Below are 19,009 nucleotides of genomic sequence, written 5' to 3'. Positions count from 1 at the left end.
ATTATCAACAATCTATAGCTGACCCCAGAGACCTCTCAGGAAGTGAGGAGAAAAGTTATGTATCGTGCTCCGAAATCTGCACTACACTTTCCACAAAACAAATAACTCTCACTGGGGACAGGATGTTGTTGCAACACACCGCACTACAGCGCTGATTTACAGTCCTTGTGTACAAGCAGAAACAGATGTTGATGATTTAAAAAAAATGGAGATCTGGGGGGACAAAATAAAATGAGATTTCCTCTGGGACTATTTTTAGAATAGATGGGTGGTGTTTATTTCAGACATAGGTGCAGATTTAGAACATGTGCAAAAACTTGAAGTAGCAGAGGACTTCTATCTTGACAAAATTCAAGATATTCAAACCATAAATTGGTGCAGAAAAGGCACCAGAATGCAGAAAATTAAGTATTTGATGCTCACAATTGTCTGGCGGAGAAGCTTCAAACCCCCTGTTTCATGCATGCCGCCCTATCACAATGATGAACCGAAACCTACACCCTTGATTTCAGCTTGTGGCGTGTGTGATTACAAACTAAAACATCATGTCCTGAAATAAACTCCATGATAAACTTTAAAAAAGAACATGAATTATCATTCCAAGATTACGTCTAAACTGTGCAACACTTAGGAATCCAATACAACTAGTAAAATCCACAGATGGTAATTTATCATCTGTTGGGTAATACACGATTTCTGGGTGGGTGAGGCCAGAGAGAGAACAAGGCTTCATCTCATACCCTCGATGTTCATGTTCATACCCTAGAGGTGTGATAGTGGGCGATGCTTTTGTTAATCAAATCACTCTAACAAGATAAGCTGTGTTAGCACTTGAGCTGTAGTAGAATGAATTGATGACCGAGGTAATTACTGGTAGCACAGATCACTGCGGGAAACGGCAGACCTTCTGCACCAGAGCAACACAGGCACTAAAATGCCAAACCATCACGCAGCCACCTGCTGAAGAAAGACAATACTCTGTGAGCTCTGAAGACTGAGCTTTAACCGTAAACTGCTGACCTATATTGACCGTCAAGAGGCTGACTCGTCTCCGATAAGAATATCTGACAAGTTTCTGCATGGTTTTCGTCAAAAATCCATGTGTGAGCTGATTACATTTTAATTCATGACAGGGGGGCAACATCATTACAATAAAATGATCACAAATACGAGCTGCATGTTTCTTTTATCACGCTACTCATTAGTGCTGCTGAAAAATGTTATTTTTTGCCAAACTTCTTACACAAGACACTCATCTCCTCCGTATAAAGAAAGTGATCTGCAGAGCATCATCAGCTTTTCTTTGAAAATCCGTTCATCTTGTACTGTGCTTGTTTTAAACCTCACTATGAAAATTATTGCCCCATTGCTCCCAGATGTGTTGTATTCATAAACCTGTTTCACAACAGCAGACATTTGGACTTGTCGCAGCAGGAAAGGCACAGGTGGAACTAATAACACTCAGGATGTCTAAGATCCAGCAGTCACTGTGATGAAACGCAGCAATTAATAACATTATTAGATACACCGGTGTTTGACAAGTGAAACATGGTAAGTTCAGCTTAACCTTTTAAGGTACTGCCGAGGTTTTAGACTCTGTAACATAACTGTAAAGACACAGGGTTACCGGGTGAAAAGCCCCTCTTGGGAATAAAGTCTATTTTCTTTTAAACCATATATATGATGATATATATGAATATTATTATTATAATGTATGTCAGAGGCATGCTTAAGTAAACACACTGATTTAAAGGATAATTAAATCATAACAGACTTTGATTTGTTATTATAAGACTTAATGTAAAATATAGCAAAAGGGCATCTTCCCCTCACGACCCCGGGAAGATTCAAGACAAGCTGACATCAGCTTGTGGCTGAAATCTTTATATAGTCATCTCATCTAGGCACATTACTGCAAGTGTTTACATTACATACACTGCTACATGTAGCCGCATGCTAACGTCTGGGAAACTTGTAATCTTGGTTGCCAGTGTTATTTCTCCCTGGTTTCGGATCATATTCCTGCTGGAACATGTCTGGTTGTATACGTTTTGGTTTCACTGGTGATGTTTCATGGCCTCAGTGATGCTGCAGAGATGTGGAAGAGCAATCAGAGCAGACTAGGCTTATTCAGAAGGGGGGCTTAAAAAATGGGTGCTATAACAGAGCGTTTCAGACTGAGCTTGAGGCACAGACATTCATTCATTCATTTTCTGTAACTGCTTATCCTGTTAGGGTGGAGAATGGAGTCCACCCCAGCCGACATTGGGCGAGAGGTGGGGTACACTCTGGACAGGTCGCCAGACTATCACAGGGCTGACACATAGTAGACCCTTTTACACTGCAAGATTTTCCGCAAATGTTGGGACGTTTTCCCAGCAAGCTGCAAGTATTTATACACACAGAGCCAGATTGACAAGTTGATCCAAGGTGCCCAATATTCCACCTCGTAGGGTAGTCATATTGGTGCAACCCTTTTAGTTTAAAAAGACAGAGGCGGCCTTCCATAATGGGAGGGGCTGTTGAAGGCTTGTGGGAGGAGCTGTTGATGACGCCGCACATGGGACCCACTGGCGGTGGATAAACAGGAAACAGCTGATAGCAGGAATTAGCGAGCAGCTAGTAGCAAGAGGGAAACACAAACCTGACACTGTAAAGATGAGCAACTGGGGAGACAAGGAATTGCGCGCCCTCCTTACCCTCGCAACCGAAGAGGCCATTAAACATCAGATGGCAGGGACGATGAAGAACAGGCCGACTTACGAGAGAACTGCCGAAGGACTGACCATCCGCGGTTTCCCTCCCACGTCACTGTTTACGTCACACGCTGAGCTACACCTTTTGTTACTTGCTCACGCCCCCCATTGGCCCGAAAAAGGCACATTCATTATAAACAAAAGTAGGTAGGCAGCATGTTGCTGCACTCCCCGATTTTGTTTTTATACTGCCAATGCTGAAAAAAAGACTGATTGGGCTTTCCTGCAAATTTGCACAATTCCTGTTTAAAAAGCGCTAGAGACAGACAACCATTCACACTCACATTCACACATATGGACAATTTAGAGTCACCAATTAACCTGCATGTCTTTGGACTGTGGGAGGAAGCTGGAGTACCTGGAGAAAACCCACGCTGACACGGGAGAACATTCAAACACCGCACAGAAGGGCTGCCCCACCCTGGTTTCAAACCAGGAACCCTCTAGCTGTGAGAAATCAATGCTAACCACTGCACCACCATGCTGCCGAGGCACGGAGGATATGAGGAAAATAAAGTGTTTCTTTTTTTAACATTACAACATGTAAACATATTGTAGTAGAAACCCAAAATACAAGTATGAACCTAAAAATGAGCACAATGGGTGCCACAAACACTTGGTGCTGACGCTAATCTAGCATTTCATGCGCTAACTCACTGACATACTTCCTTTCATCGTTGCTTCAGGATGTTTTTGCTAGTAAAACGTGTGGTGCTCGCTTTTGCTGCTTCAGGGCAGTTAAATAAATCCAATCCTCGTCTTTACCCTGTTGGCCTTACACCTGAACTTGAGACAGGAAACAATGTTTTCCGTCCCTGCTGTGACAGTTTGGCTGTGCTGTGACTCTTGGTAAACTTGGAACAGGTGGCCTGATGTCACTGCTCCTCTTCATTAAGGTAAGAACTGGCTGCTTGTGCTTTGGTATATTGTGAGTACGTGCCTCTTGGCTTTGTTCAGTTGGTGTTTATGTGCTTGGCTGACAAGCTGCTTGCTGTTTCATTGCTCTCTGGCAGATCTTTGTGTGACCTCTGCCTTGGCTTTTGCTGCTGTGTTTGCATAGATGTTATTTGCGATGGGACATGTTGTTCTTGCCGAGTTCTTGAGTTTGGTTTGAATTTTTGCATGTGAATAACGATGCCCTCATGGTGCTGATTTTGCATTGTGGTGAAGTCTGAATACCTCTGTGTTGACTGTTGTGAGTGTTTGTAGTGGGATTGCATCGTCCTTCCTTTCAGGTTTTTGCTGCAGATTTGTGATTGTTTATTACTGTCTGTCTCACTACAAGTTTAGGTCTCTGGAATGCTAATGTTTGTTGTACTTCGATGCAATCATCCTTCTCACTTATGTAGTTCATTGTGATGTTGGCTCATTGAGGACTACTCAGTTCCATGTGTTGCTTCCTCAATCTTACATCCATGTCTTATATGGATGAACTATATATTTCTTAAGAAGAGCCCATCCTGCTTATTTGCAAACTCTGCTTCCAAACTGCTGCAAAAAGTACCCGCTGCTGCTGCTACCGCTGCTCACATGCAACGTGTTGCATTTCACACACTTCACCTCCACAACAGCATTCACATGTTGACTGAGTCTAAGTTCTGCTGTGAGAAGGAGTTTGTTGTCATTGCTCCCCAGGTCCTGCTGTGCTGAACTTGTGGGGAGTGATGGGGTCAAAGTCGAGATGCTGAATATCAACTCTGAACTGTATTCACACAATAAATCCCCCTCATGCAAGTAGGCTAACTGAACCATGATATGTATGTAGTAGTATGCAGGACATTATGTTGTCGTAGTCCGTCAGAAATGTGTGGACACATTCTTGTACACGAAGGGTTTGGAGAGCTTTTCCATAAAAATCTGTTATTGGGTAAAAACGTTTTTGTTTTGTTTTTAAACTTTTTTTCTGTTTTTATTTGGAACTCCCATACAAACAAAAAACAACTGTCTCACACGAGACAACACTTGACTTGAAAACAAGACTTTTTTTAATTTAATTTTTAAGGTTTCTAAGAACTACAATTTCAAGTGTTACAGTTTCTGTGTTTACAGCTTTACTCTCCCCCTCTGTGTTCGTCCAAATCACGTTACCTTACGAGGCAACTGAATTTACAAGATTAGGTGATCAAGGTTTCAATGATCATGCAGGAATCCAGCCCTGATTTGCTACGTAGCCTGGCCTGAATAGCTCCCACAGCAAAGACATTATTGCCAAATCTCTATCAATGGACCCATTTCTACAGTCACATGATATATGCTGTCATATCGCCCAACCCTACCTGTCTAATATGCCTTTCAAGCAAACATGGATTCCAACAGGATAGGTTGCATTATCAATGTTAAATTCTTGCGGACTAAAATGCTTTTAAAACATTCATTTTCTGTAACTGCTTATCCTGTTGGGGGTCTCGGGGAGCCTATCCCAGCTGACACTGGGTGAGAGGCTGGGTACACCCTGGACAGGTCACCAGACCATCACATAGAGACAGACAACCATTCACACTCACATTTACACCTATGGGCAGTTTAGGCCTTGTTTACACGGATACTGATATAAATAAAAATGATTTTTATTTATCCCGTACAAAAACAATTGCGGGTTTACACGATCAGTTGTGAAAACGACATCCCTGTTTACATGAAAATGCAAAAACGGCAGCTTTTTGCTGCAATTAGTATGCCAGGCCAGTAAGTGGCGATACGCCATATGTCAAACACCATAGAAGAACGTTCTGCACATGCACAGTTATTTGTTTTTCTCTTGGCGCTAGTGATTAAAACAATGATAATCTACATTTTAACCTTATGTAGCATAGTTAGCTGCTGTGCACTTACTAATATTGGGCACAGCAGACGTCTTTGTGCGCCGATGTAGCGGTGATGTTGATGCAGCAGTGCTAAGTAAATTTGTAAGCTTGTAAGTAGTCCCAAAAGTGCTAACAAAACGTAAACAACCCGACATATATCCGCCATTGTTGTTGTGACTCCCGGGTGCCTGATGGGCATGCGTGAACTGGGTTGCAACGTCATCGTTTTCAAAAATCTCTGTCTATCCTGTTTACACGTTTCCATAGAAATGGATATTTTTAAAAAGTTTCACTTTGGAAGCCGTTTTTGAAAATCTCGGTTTTCGTCGAGAAAAATGCTGGTTACGTGTAAATGATAGGTGCAAACGCAAAGATAAATACCCGTTTTCAGAAATATACAGAACCATATAAACAGGCCCTTAGAGTCACCAATTGACCTGCAATGTCTTTGGATTGAGGGAGGAAGCCGGAGTACCTGGAGAAAACCCATGCTGACACAGGGAGAACATGCAAATTGGGCTCCCACGCCCCGAGGTTTGAACCAGGAACCCTCTTGCTGTGAGGCGACAGTGCGTGAAGCGCCTTTTTCAACATTGATACTGTAATTTTAAAAGCATAATGTATATCAATATGCCCTTATTATGTGATTCAGTGCTGACATAGAGATTTTAATTAAGACATTTATCAACCTGAAATGCCACTTAATTAACATAAATAGTTCACCCATTCTTGAGAAGGGGGACTAATCATGTCCTACCAAACAAAGCCTTAAAATTATAACTTATCATTACACTAATGATGTTTTTTGGGGTGGAATATTAATTTCAAAGGATTTTTACTTGTAAACTTGCCCTGTGCCAGAAAATACCCTTGTCCCAAAAAAGAATAAACAACTTCAATTAAAAAATGTGTTAAAAGCCTTCATAAGTAACAGTGCATACTGATAGCATTGGTGTCAAAATTTACTGCTATAATCATGTTTGTTTAAAAAAAAACTTTCAGGAAAATGTTGGCCTTTAAAGATGTGTCCCAGCTTTTTGTAAAGCCCATCAGATTTCTACAAAAACATAATTTCATCAGGCATAAATTGGTGGGTTATGTTTAAAATATTGCTGTTGCATTACAGTATTAGTAGAGCTTATGAGCCTCATGTTAAAGACTGATGTTCAAGAGGGGAGCCATTGGTTGACTTGACAAATACTGTAACTGATTTACATCTGGTGTGGGATGTTAAATGCTATAAAATATGTTGCCTAAAAAAGATGTTTTGTAGTGTAGATAATGTGACAGGAGGGCTGGACTCTACTGAGCCACCAGAACACCATACAACATGTATGGACTCTTTATATAGACATAACAAGCATCCATCTGTACAGAACTAATTTCTGGGCTTCTGACAGTCCTAAACATCCAGGGCTCCATACATCACCCTCGGATGGCCCACGAGGGACCCGTCCTATGTGACTTTAACAAGCCTTTTATTTTCACAGTGTGCTGCGTAGGTGTCAAGGACAGCCCTCGCACCATCCCTCTGGTGCAGTCAAGGCTCAGAAAATATTTACTGCATCTCTCACACTGAATTGACCTGCCTTGTTAGGGTAGTTTCCCGCATGACTGAAAAACTGTGCTCGCGTGGGAGGACGAGAACGACATGGATGAAGAAGAGCAGAACAGAGAGTGTGTCTTGTCACGTAAACTGTTTTTTTTTTTTTTCCTGGTGCTGTAAGGAGTCCCAAATATGTATACAGTACAACCTGTAAGCACACTGGTTTTGGATCGACCTTTGCCCCCTGAGCTTCAATCCCTGCTTCATCGTCACGGAAATCACTGACCCGGAGGCTGACCGTGGAGATGTAAAATTATGTAGCCGCCACACTCCTCTTGGTCGGAGCTGAAAGAGCAGTATGGCAAAGACAACAAATCTTTTGCACAAACAGGAAGCTGCCGAGAGATTGGGGAGGAAAGTGGTGGGAAGGCCTGTAACGGGCCTCTAAGAGCCACATTGTTTAGGTCGGGGCTCCCCAAGGTTGCCTTTTTACATCTACACACAGGGAGGGATGGGAAAATACTGAGGGGGGATGCTGAGGGAGGCTTGCTACTTCTCCTCAAGTATAACCTCTCCCATGAATACTTTATTAGATCTATGGGGGATAAAAAAAGGCATTTGTACATCCTTCCAGTCCTGTGAGGTTTGCAGTTGGATGACATTTAAATTTAATAAAACAGAGAGCTGTCACATAGACGTATTTTGCTTTCTTGCAGCACTATCTGTTCAGCCAAAGGAGCATTATAGACTGAGATAATGGAGGAAGAGGTAATGTTGCCTTCAAGCAAGGAAGTGAGTATGTTGCTGTGAAGGCTTTGTTCTGTTTATTAAGAAGATTTGTCAGTGCAATCAGACATCACAGACACAGATTACAAGAGCGTAAACAAATAAAATCGTCTATGTGCTTTTATTCTAATGGAGTTTTATTTGGAAGCAGTGGCCTGTCAGTATGGGACTTAACTTTAAAGTAAATATAGATTTTTTTGTGTTTGTTATTGTGTCCATTTGGGGGTATGGTTGTATGTTCTCTGGGGGTTACTGTATTGTTCCTGCAGGAAAACTCAGAGTGTGTGTATGTGTGTCTGCAGTGTGCGTAAGACAGAAGAGTTTCACGCACACACTGGTGTACTGAGGGTCTGGAACCTGTTCTTATCCCCTGCCAGGCTTTCCTTACATAAACAGCATGTGAACAGCATTGAGTTTTCTTTCTCACCCATAACCCTTTCTCCTAAAATAAAAAAAAAAAACCAGAACCAGGCAGAAAAACAATAACAAGAAACTTTGAAATGAAGTCAACCCTAATTGGATGCAGAAATAAAATAGATAATAACAATAAACATCAATTAAATCACATCTGGACACCAAATTGAGCTTTCACAATGCATCTGTGTGTGAATACATCCCAAAGGGCATGTACAGTATCTCAGCTTGTACCCACTTCCCTTTTAAAATCCCCTTCAGGCCATATTACTCTCTGGGGCTGCGGGAGAGTTTGGGCTCAGCTGAGTCAATAACACTGGGGCCCTGAGGACCGTATAAACACCCTCGTCCTTCGGGAAGAGGGTGACTCGCGCCATGCTGGCGATGTTTTGTCATGTCCTCATCTCTGCAGTAACAAACAGATTGGTCTTTGACAGATGTGTTTGGAGAGAAAGGTTCAGTCTTTAAAGACAGTGTCATATCACAAATAAACAGGCTTTCTTTTGTGACAGCATGACTTTTAATTAGAGCAGAAAATAGTGCATTTAAAGGTCCAGTGTGTAGGATTTGGGGGGGTATATTGGCAGGAGTGGAATATAACATAATAAGTATGTTTTCTTTAGTGTATAATCACCTGAAAATAAGAATTATTGTGATTTTGTTAGCTCAGAATGAGCTGTTCATATCTATGTAAGGAGCATGTCTTTGTCCATGGATCTCACCATGTTGCACTGCCATGTTTCTACAGTATCCCAGAATGGACAGACCAAATACTGGCTCTAGATAGGGCCATTCATGTTTTTGCGTCTGCCACTGTAGATGCCCCTCTGCGATGAAAGTGTTAGAAAAAACACCGATTTGTAACATAAAACTGCTTTATTCAGCGTTTTTACCAGTTAAAATTACTGGGTCCATTTATTTTGGAGAGAAAGAGACCTCTGCAGATAATTCAGCTCCTATCTGGATCTAACTCTATCAGAGAAAAAAGCTGAGCACACATTAGCAGGTGCTGGGCTAGTGGCCTGTCTCTGACAAACTGAACAGCATTGGAGAAACACTGATTTGTAACGTGAAACTGCTTTATGCAGTGTTTTTACCGGTTTAAATCACCTGGTCTCTTTTTTTTTTTTGAAAGGAAGAGACCTCTGTGGATAATTTGGCTCCTGGTAAAAACCTCCTGAGCAATAGACATTAAAGGAATTCTAACTGGGAGGAATTGCAGCTGGTTGCAATCTGCAATCCTCACCACTTGGGCTGGAGCCTATCCCAGCTGTCACTGGGTGAGAGGCGGGGTACACCCTTGACAGGTCGCCAGACTATCACAGGGCTGACACATAGAGACAGACAACCATTCACACTCACATTCACACCTACTGTATGGACAATTTAGAGTCACCAGTTAACCTGCATGTCTTTGGACTGTGGGAGGAAGCTGGAGTACCTGGAGAAAACCCACTCTGACACAAGGAGAACATGAAAACTCCACATAGAAGGGGTTCGAACCCCCTATCCTGGGTTTGAACTAGCAACCCTCTTGCTGTGAGGCAACAATGCTAACCACTGCACCACCACGTTGCATCTGAGGTTGCTAAGCAACCTTTACAAGCACCATAAAGCCTATTTACCTGCAATCCTGAGAGCAGAGCTGATTGTCTTCCAGGTGCTGTTTATAAGTGTGTAGACCTATCGTCCGTGGGACAGATATAAAGCTCTGGGTAGCCCTGCACTAACATCATCAACTTTTCCGTATTTATCAGACTGAATATTTACGGAAGAAGGAAAAGTTATCTGTCAGCTGTGATTGGTTTGTAACGTGACTCCTGTCTGAGTTCTGAGGGTGGCCTCTCCCTGTGTCTGTCCTTTCAAATTAAGGTTTTGATTTACTTTGACAAGGCGCAGCTCCTAATATTTCAAGGTTTTTGTTGTGTGTGTGACTACACAACCAATGACATTTTGATGACTTGTGTAATGAACTCTCCAGTCGACTAACGTTTGGTCGACAGTCCGTTAAACACTGATGATGACATGGATAATCTCTCAGAGCAGCAAACTGTTTCTGTGATGATGCAAGTTATGTCATTATGTTACAACAAGTCGGTGGTGATGTGATTTACAAGTCAGTGTTGTCGTGAGGTAATAACTCTGAGTGTGTAAAGCTGGATGGTCAGAAAAAAATTAATAAAACGTTATGAAAGAATTTAACGAGAATTCAAACTCACCAGTGTTGCACTTTGTTTTTGCCAATAGTAAACTAAAAGAGAAGAGGCCATATGGTTATCGCCTTAAAAGGAAACCTAACGATTATGAATCCCCTGTGTTCTTTCGTTGCTTTAATACCCTGTTCTGTAATAAACTCTGTAATAGAACTGCTGCTGCTTTATTTTCCGGTAATCCCTCTTTAGATCTGTGTGTGTAGTAAAAGGCCATGACTCAGTAAATGGATGCAATAACCTTTTCACAAGAACACGCCGTATTGCTGTAACATTATTCTTAGCTGAGCTCTACTGCAGACATTAAGTGCAAACACCAATTTATAATCTGAGAAGCAGCCTCTAAATGGCCTTAACTTGCATATTTCAGTCATCTCTCTCTTCGTCATCAGGTCCCTGCATGTTTGCTGCATATTCTGGGACGCTGAGTTCTCTTGACCTAAAGCAAGCAACAGGTCAAGACATTTGTTCCAGCCAACGGGACTCGTCTTCTGCCCATCCCTCCAGTCCTACTTTGTGCAATGGTCTGGAGATAACAGGCACGTTAGAAAACACAGTACATGTGTTTAGTCATGTCTCCATTTCCTGTGAAAATAAACTTTGAGCCATTTGATAGAGAGGCATCAGCAGGATTCACTGTTGTGTCTGTCTACAGTTTCTATAGAGTACCAGGAGCTTGAAACATTCTGTAAAACCTTCCCTGCCCATTCCCAGCATTTTCTGCTGAGGCGGCCTTGATTAGGGAGTTTATCTTGGCCCTGTTTTTAAAGGAGTGCCAGTCAGAGGATGGCAGCAAGGTCTGGTAATCAGCACATAGTCCCTTGGAAGGAGGAGCTTGTACTGGCTTCGTATTTTGTTTTCTGTCCTGTTGTTTGTATTTGGATACTTGGAGACACAGAGAAATGACAGTCCCAGCATCCACAGCTTCTGTAACGGGACGGATTTCCAAGTGAAGTATAAAATGAGGGCATGGGAATATTTAAGGACAGATATAAGGGGATCGTTAAGGGATTTTAACCGGTTGCTGGAGCGTTGACGTAAAACAGAGAACATGAGTCTCTGGAGAATGATCGAGATTCATCTTTAATATCCATTTTCCCTCAGAAAGGAGAAACTGCCCGAAAATGAGCGCCCTTATTCCCATTTGTACGATTCCTTACGTCTTATCCCTCGATGTAGCAATAAACATTTTTGCCTTCTGACTGGTTGGATACTTTGAACAAACTTTCTTTCTCACCATCTTTAACACACACCTCTAGTCCATCATTGCTTGGCTAGATATAACGACTGATATCAAAGTCATGTGTTTTATATCGTGAAAGGAGTCAGCTGGTTGCTGTAATTGCATTTTATTGGATATGTACTGTGGGATGCATCTTCAAAAGTTAACGTTTTCACAGAATGACGAACAATGTGAATATTAGGTTTAAACAGTAGTTGGATTGTTAATTTTCAACAGATGGGAAGGACAAATGTATCCATCATAGGTCTGGGTCTGGCTTGGATGGCATTGGGGTCTCGACCAACCTGTTTTCATTCTGAAGTCATCAACCACCACCACTTCGGCAGTGACTTCCACGTTCGACACCGATTAAGAAAGCTGTCCTTTTACGTTAGCATGATATGTGGCCGGGCACTGTCAGTGTGTAATGGCGCCTGACATGGCTGGACACCAAAGCAAGTTAAAGTGGCAGAAGTCTGAGTCGGATCACCGACTTTCATCTCAGAGGTCGGTGTTTGCCCCCCATATGAACGTGAAGCCAAACCCTGTTGTTTTTTCTAAACCTAACCAAGTGCTTTTGTTGCCTAAACCCAACCATGTGTGTGTGTTGGCAAGACATAGCCACATGCGTTTCCTGTTGAAGGAAAACAGACATCAGTTCGCAGTGTTGCACCGTCATAGTACTTTTATTTTGAAAGAGACTTAATGCAAACTGTACATTGCCTGTGAAATTAGAAGCGTATTTTGAAAAGACACAATGCATGTAACAGGCTGAAGTTGACAAGGCGTCCCAGAACATCAACAACAGACGCACCCAGGCTACCTTCCACGTTATAAGTAGACATGGAAAGTCTATGACCAGGTGGCGATATGTGACGAGTGAGAATGTGTTGTCTGGCATCCATAAAAAAAATGATATGCTTATTCTACATAAACTATAAATAAACTATGAAAATTATTAAATCATATTAGTAATTTCTCATTTTCTTTAGTATTTTTTTGTCACATACAGATATGAAATGATGACTGTTCTAAAATGTGTGTTGATCTTGTCCAATGTCATGACTCTGTTTTATCATGTGTTGACATAATACAACATGATAGCGTGCACTGGGGCCCGTCATAATAGTGTGCACTATGGCTCATCGTAACTACATTACAGCACTGATCTGGACCCAGAGGATGGAGAGCGATGGCAGGTTAACAAGGGGCACACATTTTGGTCATCTTGCCAACATGGGGAATGGCATTTCTCCTCACATTGCCAACTGTATGCAAGTGTTCAAATGTTTTTTGACATACCAAGATAAAGCAGAAAAATTAAAGCAGGGACATGGAACAGGAGGAACCACTGTCTTTAATGTAATATTGGCCCATGCACACTCACCATTCATCCAACCCCAAAATGAAAGAATACAATAATGGATACCAATTTATGTACTTCAAACAGTATGTGTACCAAAAGGTCGACCTATTAATCAGTTTGGTCGATAGGACATTTCACAAACTGTTAATATGGTGGGACTTGGCTTTGATAGTGGCCGATGGCTGCGCAGCCTCCTCCAGTCACGTAGGGATGTGAATCCCCAACCGCAGCTGAAGAGGGGTGGATTAGGTTAAATGGAGCAAAAAAGGAGCTTGATCTGTGGCTACTGGCTTTTTCCTGTTCCAAACTATCATTATTATATCTTTAAAATCAGTTAATCTCTAATGTGTACGTATGTGCGGACAAGTTAAGCCACTTAGTTGCAGAGCACACTGCATCACATCCTCTCCTTTCAATGAACAATTTGGCCAAAATTTTGGAAACTAAGCCAAGGAATTCCCCAACTGGAGCCAAAGTGGCCCGGCATGTTTTCACTGGCAACTACTGTTATCCCCCCAATGATGAATGCATCACAGCAACAGACTTCACAGAACTAATATTAAATACAGAAACATGGAAAATATTTGTAATTGTTGAATACATGACGAAAACTGTTTTGTAGAGATTTAGTAGCACATTGATGAATCACAAGTATCCTCTTTGTACGACCTTGCATTTGAGTGTTTCAGTTTGTTACTGAACGGTTTGTTGGCCGGCTTCAGAAGACATCAGCTCATCATACTGTTATGTTATCTGTGTAAATCACACGACTCAGACATAGCTAATATTTGTATACGAGCACAATAGTTCATAAAGAAAAAAAAATTCCTGCTTTCATATTTTCATACCATTATTATGGATTGTCGTCTGAGGCTCCTAAATTGGTTCTAAGATGCATGTACTTTGTTATTTTCCACTGATAATCACAGAGGCATTCAGCTGCCCCATGGGTGCTCGTACTGTGTGTTTCTGAGGTCAGTTAACCCCTGCTGAGAGAGCTGGAGTGGATGGGAGGAGGAGGAGAGCTAGAGGAAATAACACAGCAGCGGGGTATCTCATGCCAATCAACATACAGCAAAGTGAGAAACATTAGCTAAAAGACTGATGCTTACCGATTTCCCAAGACTGTGTGGGTTGATGTTTTTACCCTTGAGAGGACAGAGTGGTTAATGTGCCTACTATAGCTTGAATCATGTTGTCTCAGTGGGGTTATGCTTTGGTTCCTTGGATATTTTATGCCATAAGTTTAGCCTCTCTTGTTCTGAGATAGTTTAATTCCTATTACTGTGTGTGTTTTCTTTGATTCCTCTTGTAGTTATCAGGATTAAAGGGACAGTTCACCCCAAAATCAAAAATACATGTTTTTCCTCTTACCTGTAGTGCTATTCATCAGCAATGTCTCTTTCCAGAAATCATGACCTCGTTACCCAAGATAATCCACAAACCTTGTTGTGAGCAGTTTCATTTCGGAAGTAATGAAACAAGTGTTGCACACTTTTATTTTGATGATGATGTTTAGGCCTCTGGGCCTTCTTCAAGATCAGTAATCATACTGAGACACAGGTACACTGATCTGTTATACAGGCCACACTTTCATCACACAGCTGATAGTGGTTAGATAGTCATGCTACACCATTAGGTTGAGCCAAAAAGCAATTAAGGGGCCTTCAACAAATCAAGACCTTTAAACCAAACAGTGTCACATGTCATCAAAACAAATGACAACAGCCGCTACATATTCTACCACAATTCAGTTAAACATACATTTTTCATTTCATTTAGAGCTAATGTCTCAACTTTTGCTAGTTATCTATTAATAATCCACTTAATACTTCTGGATTTAACATTTTTGAGTATGGTAATCTAAAAAAATGTCTGTTTAAATGAAATGTGGTGGAATATGTGGCTGCTGTCATTCATTTTGATGATGTGATTGGCTGTAGCTCCTGGCACTGTTTGGTTTAAAGGTCTTGATTACCAGCAAGGACCACGCCACAACAATATGTTGTTTAAATGTTTAATTGTAATTCAGAAGGTGTTAGTTGTTGAGGACTGGTAAATGGATGTAAGTGGGGGGTGAAGGTGGAAGAGGGATGTCTTCTTTTAGGTTGATCTGAGAGGATGTACTGGAGATCAGGCAGGGGGAAAGTAAGTGTGGGGGTTCCATCTCAGACGTTTTCCCTGGAGGCCCCCCAGACGGTAGCTAGAATAAGACATGGGAGAGGTATGCACCAGACTGAATAAGAGGAGATTAGGGGAGATAGAAAGATAAGATGAAGGAATGTTGATATGTATGAGGTAGGGAGGACAATGGATGAAGGGAAAGGTAGGGTGGATCGAGAATTCTGAGACAAACAGAGCAGGATGGGTTGACCAAACAAAGTAGGCTTGGCAGGTAATTAGAGGTGTGGTTGAGGCGTGGCCCTGCTCCCAAACCTAAGGTAACAAATTAACTTCATTTGCTCAATCTAATGGTGTAGCATGACTATCTAACCGCTATCAGCTATGTAACTAAGATATGGCCTATATAACAGATCGGTGTAGCTGTGTCTCAGTTTGATTGTTGATCTTGAAGAAGGTCTAAAGGCAAAAACGTCATCATCAAAATGAAACACTTGTTTTCTATATTCAAGTCCACTGCCAGTGACAAGCACCTCGCTATAATTCTTGGTGCGCATTACTTTTATATTCTAAGTTTCGACTGAGCTACACCCGCCAACCGTATCACTGCGCAGAAGGAAGTGTGCATCTACTCATGGATGAGAGACTCCTGCAAAATGTAAATATCAATGGCGTCCTCCTGGGCTGAGCTGTAACGTTAACCAGCTCAGTGGTGCTAAGTGAGCCAGCAGTAGATGCAAGCCGCAGCTCTGCGTGGTGATACAGTTGGCAGGTGTGGTTCGGTAGAGAGAAAATACTTTCTGCATGAAACTGCTCGCAACAAGGTCTGTGGATTATCTTGAGTAACCGGGTCATGATTTCTGGAAAGAGACATTGCTGTTGAGTTTTTCAAATGTAATTTTTTGGTGCTTTGAGCACCACAAGCCGAGTGCCATCTAGTCCCATTATATTGGAGAGAAGGCAGACATCTCTACGACTGATATCTCAACACTCTGCAACTCAGAGGAAAAATATGTATTTTTGATTTTGGGGTGAACTGTCCCTTTAATTCTATGAGTAAATGATCGCATTATCTGCCAGATGCCTGTATTGTTGCAGTTATTATCACATTTGACTCCACATGGCTTGACATGAGGGTCAAGTTTCAGAGTACTCCCACTCTGTGTCGGCACGAAGAGAGAGGAGGCGACTCACCACGAGGCAACTCCTAATGAAATCCCTTCCTGGGAGCTTTGTAAATATTTTCATCCTCTCCCTCGGCCTGCTGATAGACTAATTCCACTCACTTTCCTAATTAATCACTGAGGAGTGGAGAGAGGCTGAGACGGGAGGAACTGGATTAGCGGTCACTGTTGTCGGAAACTGTCCACATCAACAGCCTGTATGCAACCCTATACTGTCCTCATTTCACACACACGTCCACACACACATCGGTAAAAATAGCCTTCCACATGTATTCAGCAATGCTGGTGGCATGTTTTAATCTTTAAATATAATGTAGAAATTCCATATAGAGCTGAAATCATTTGTCCATTAATTCATTAATCAACATAAAATTAACTGGCAGTGATTATGATTAATTCATGTACTTGAAGTCATTTTTCAAGCAGACATGATCTCATTCCAGCCTCCTTATAGTGAGGATTTGCTGCTTTTCTTGACGTCATGTGACAGTATATCCACCCATTTAAAATGTTATCACTCTATTAAATGGGAGTGCTTGTCAGCGTTATAGATAAAGGTTAAAGGGCTCCTGCTAATCAACCGCTGGCAAAACTTGACATTTCAATGCTGTGGTTAACTTGTAGTTATGTTTAGGCACAAAAACCACTCAGTTATGGTGAGGCAAAGATCATGTTTTGGTCAAAAATACCAGTTTTTGGGGGGCAGAAACGCAGCTCGAAATGCTGCAACAAGTCTCACTAATGAATAACTGGTGTTACTGTTTGTTGGTTTCAAACAGCATGGCAAGCAAACCATCCCCTCCATTTACTGATTATAGCTGATAACGACACGCTTAACATGCTAGTCGGTGTAGCAGGAGCCTCCTAACCGAGCTTTCTTAAAGGTGAAGTCTGTAAGATTTAGTGGTATATAGTGGTGAGATTGCAGGTTGCCACCAGCCGGAATTTCTCCCTGTTAGAATTCCTTCAGTGTTCATTGTTCGGACAGTTTTTACCAGGAGCTGAATTATCCACAGAGGTCTCTTCCTCTCCAAAACAGATAGACCAGGTTTGGCATGTCTGAGACGTGCAGCTCGCCCGGCACCTGCTATTGTGTGCTCACCATTTTTTCTCTGATATCTAAAAGTCCAGATGTTCAGTTTTTTACCGGGAGCTGAATTATCCGCATAGGTCTCTTCTTCAAAACAGACCCAGTAACTTAAACCAGTGAAAACACTGAAGGACTGAGCATTGGCCAGGGTCCGACAACAACACAGTTGTGCTCCATTGACTCTAATGCAATTTCCTTCATTTTCAGGCTGATTTTGTGGATTTGGAGCTGAAGATATAGCCTACTGAATGTATACGCATGCTGCTTTTGATTTTTAATGATAACAGTGAAAAAAAGGCCGACCCTGCTGTACAGGAACCAGTGAAGGGAAGCATGCAAACAGCACAGGGGCGAAGCCAGACACCGTTCATCTGCACACACTGTGATGCCACACAGCTGGTTCAATATAAGCAAAGTTTCCCTTTATATTCATTGTCTTGTGTGGTGATCAGCAGTGATGTGGTGGTTCACTTTTACACTGTGATCTGTAGCCTATAGTTCGGCTTTAGCTTCTAACTATCTTTGTCTTTTTAACCTGTTGTTGCTGCTGAGTCAGTTTGACATCCTGGATATATCCTTCAAACACAGACTGTAGACCCCTCTGTCTGCTTCTCTCTGGAATCACTGTTTTATTTTTCCAAAATTATGATAACATTTCTTCAGAGAGTGTAGATAGTTACAGTGTGGGCTCCATGCTTACTCTGACAGCTTGTTGGACCATCACAAAGGGGCGGGGCTTAGCGAAAGGTCAATTTAAATACCTCTTGTACCTTGTTTGATTTATTTTGTGCGAAAACAACTGAACTAATTTACCGAGCTCTGAACTGATCTGAGGAGTTTCAAGGGATAAAAATTCCTGTGAGTGTGTGTCATAAGAGATGGATTTGAGTTTTGAAAGAGTAGTGAGGTAGAAGGGTTGCTTTCCCAGCAATGCCTTAAAAACAAAAAGGAGGCAATGTTTTTCCCTTCTAACAGTAAGAGAACACAATCCACATTCTGATACAGTTCAGTGGTGAGTTCTAAAACCATCCCCAGTAATAAACAGAGAGAACTGTTGTCGACTGTATCAAGTGATTTTACTGTGGATTGAGCTGCATGTATATTTAAAATATCACCATAATCTAAGACTGACGTTACAGTAGATTGAATGATTGTCCTTTTATTTTCTAAAGAGTAGCATGACCGACATCTGATACAGATTATTCTAAGGTAAGGAAAACACAACGATTCTCAGTTTCAGGTGATTAAATACACTAAGGAAAACACTTATTATCTTATATTCCATTTCTGCCAATATATCCCCCTACATCCCAACCAATGGACCTTTAAACAGAAACCCATCCAATCTATACCTGCTGCCTAAGCTGATTAAACGTAAAAGTAATGTGTTCATTAAACCTTATTGGATTACATCTTTAATGAGTTAAGCAATGTTCTAATTGAAAAGACCTGGGATCAATATGGTCTAATCCTCCTATTGACTTTGCTGTGAATGGTCGGAAACTGAAAT

This window comes from Epinephelus lanceolatus, chromosome 20, assembly GCF_041903045.1.
Source record: "Epinephelus lanceolatus isolate andai-2023 chromosome 20, ASM4190304v1, whole genome shotgun sequence".
Lineage (NCBI taxonomy): Eukaryota > Metazoa > Chordata > Actinopteri > Perciformes > Serranidae > Epinephelus > Epinephelus lanceolatus.
This window is presented reverse-complemented; position numbering follows the sequence as displayed.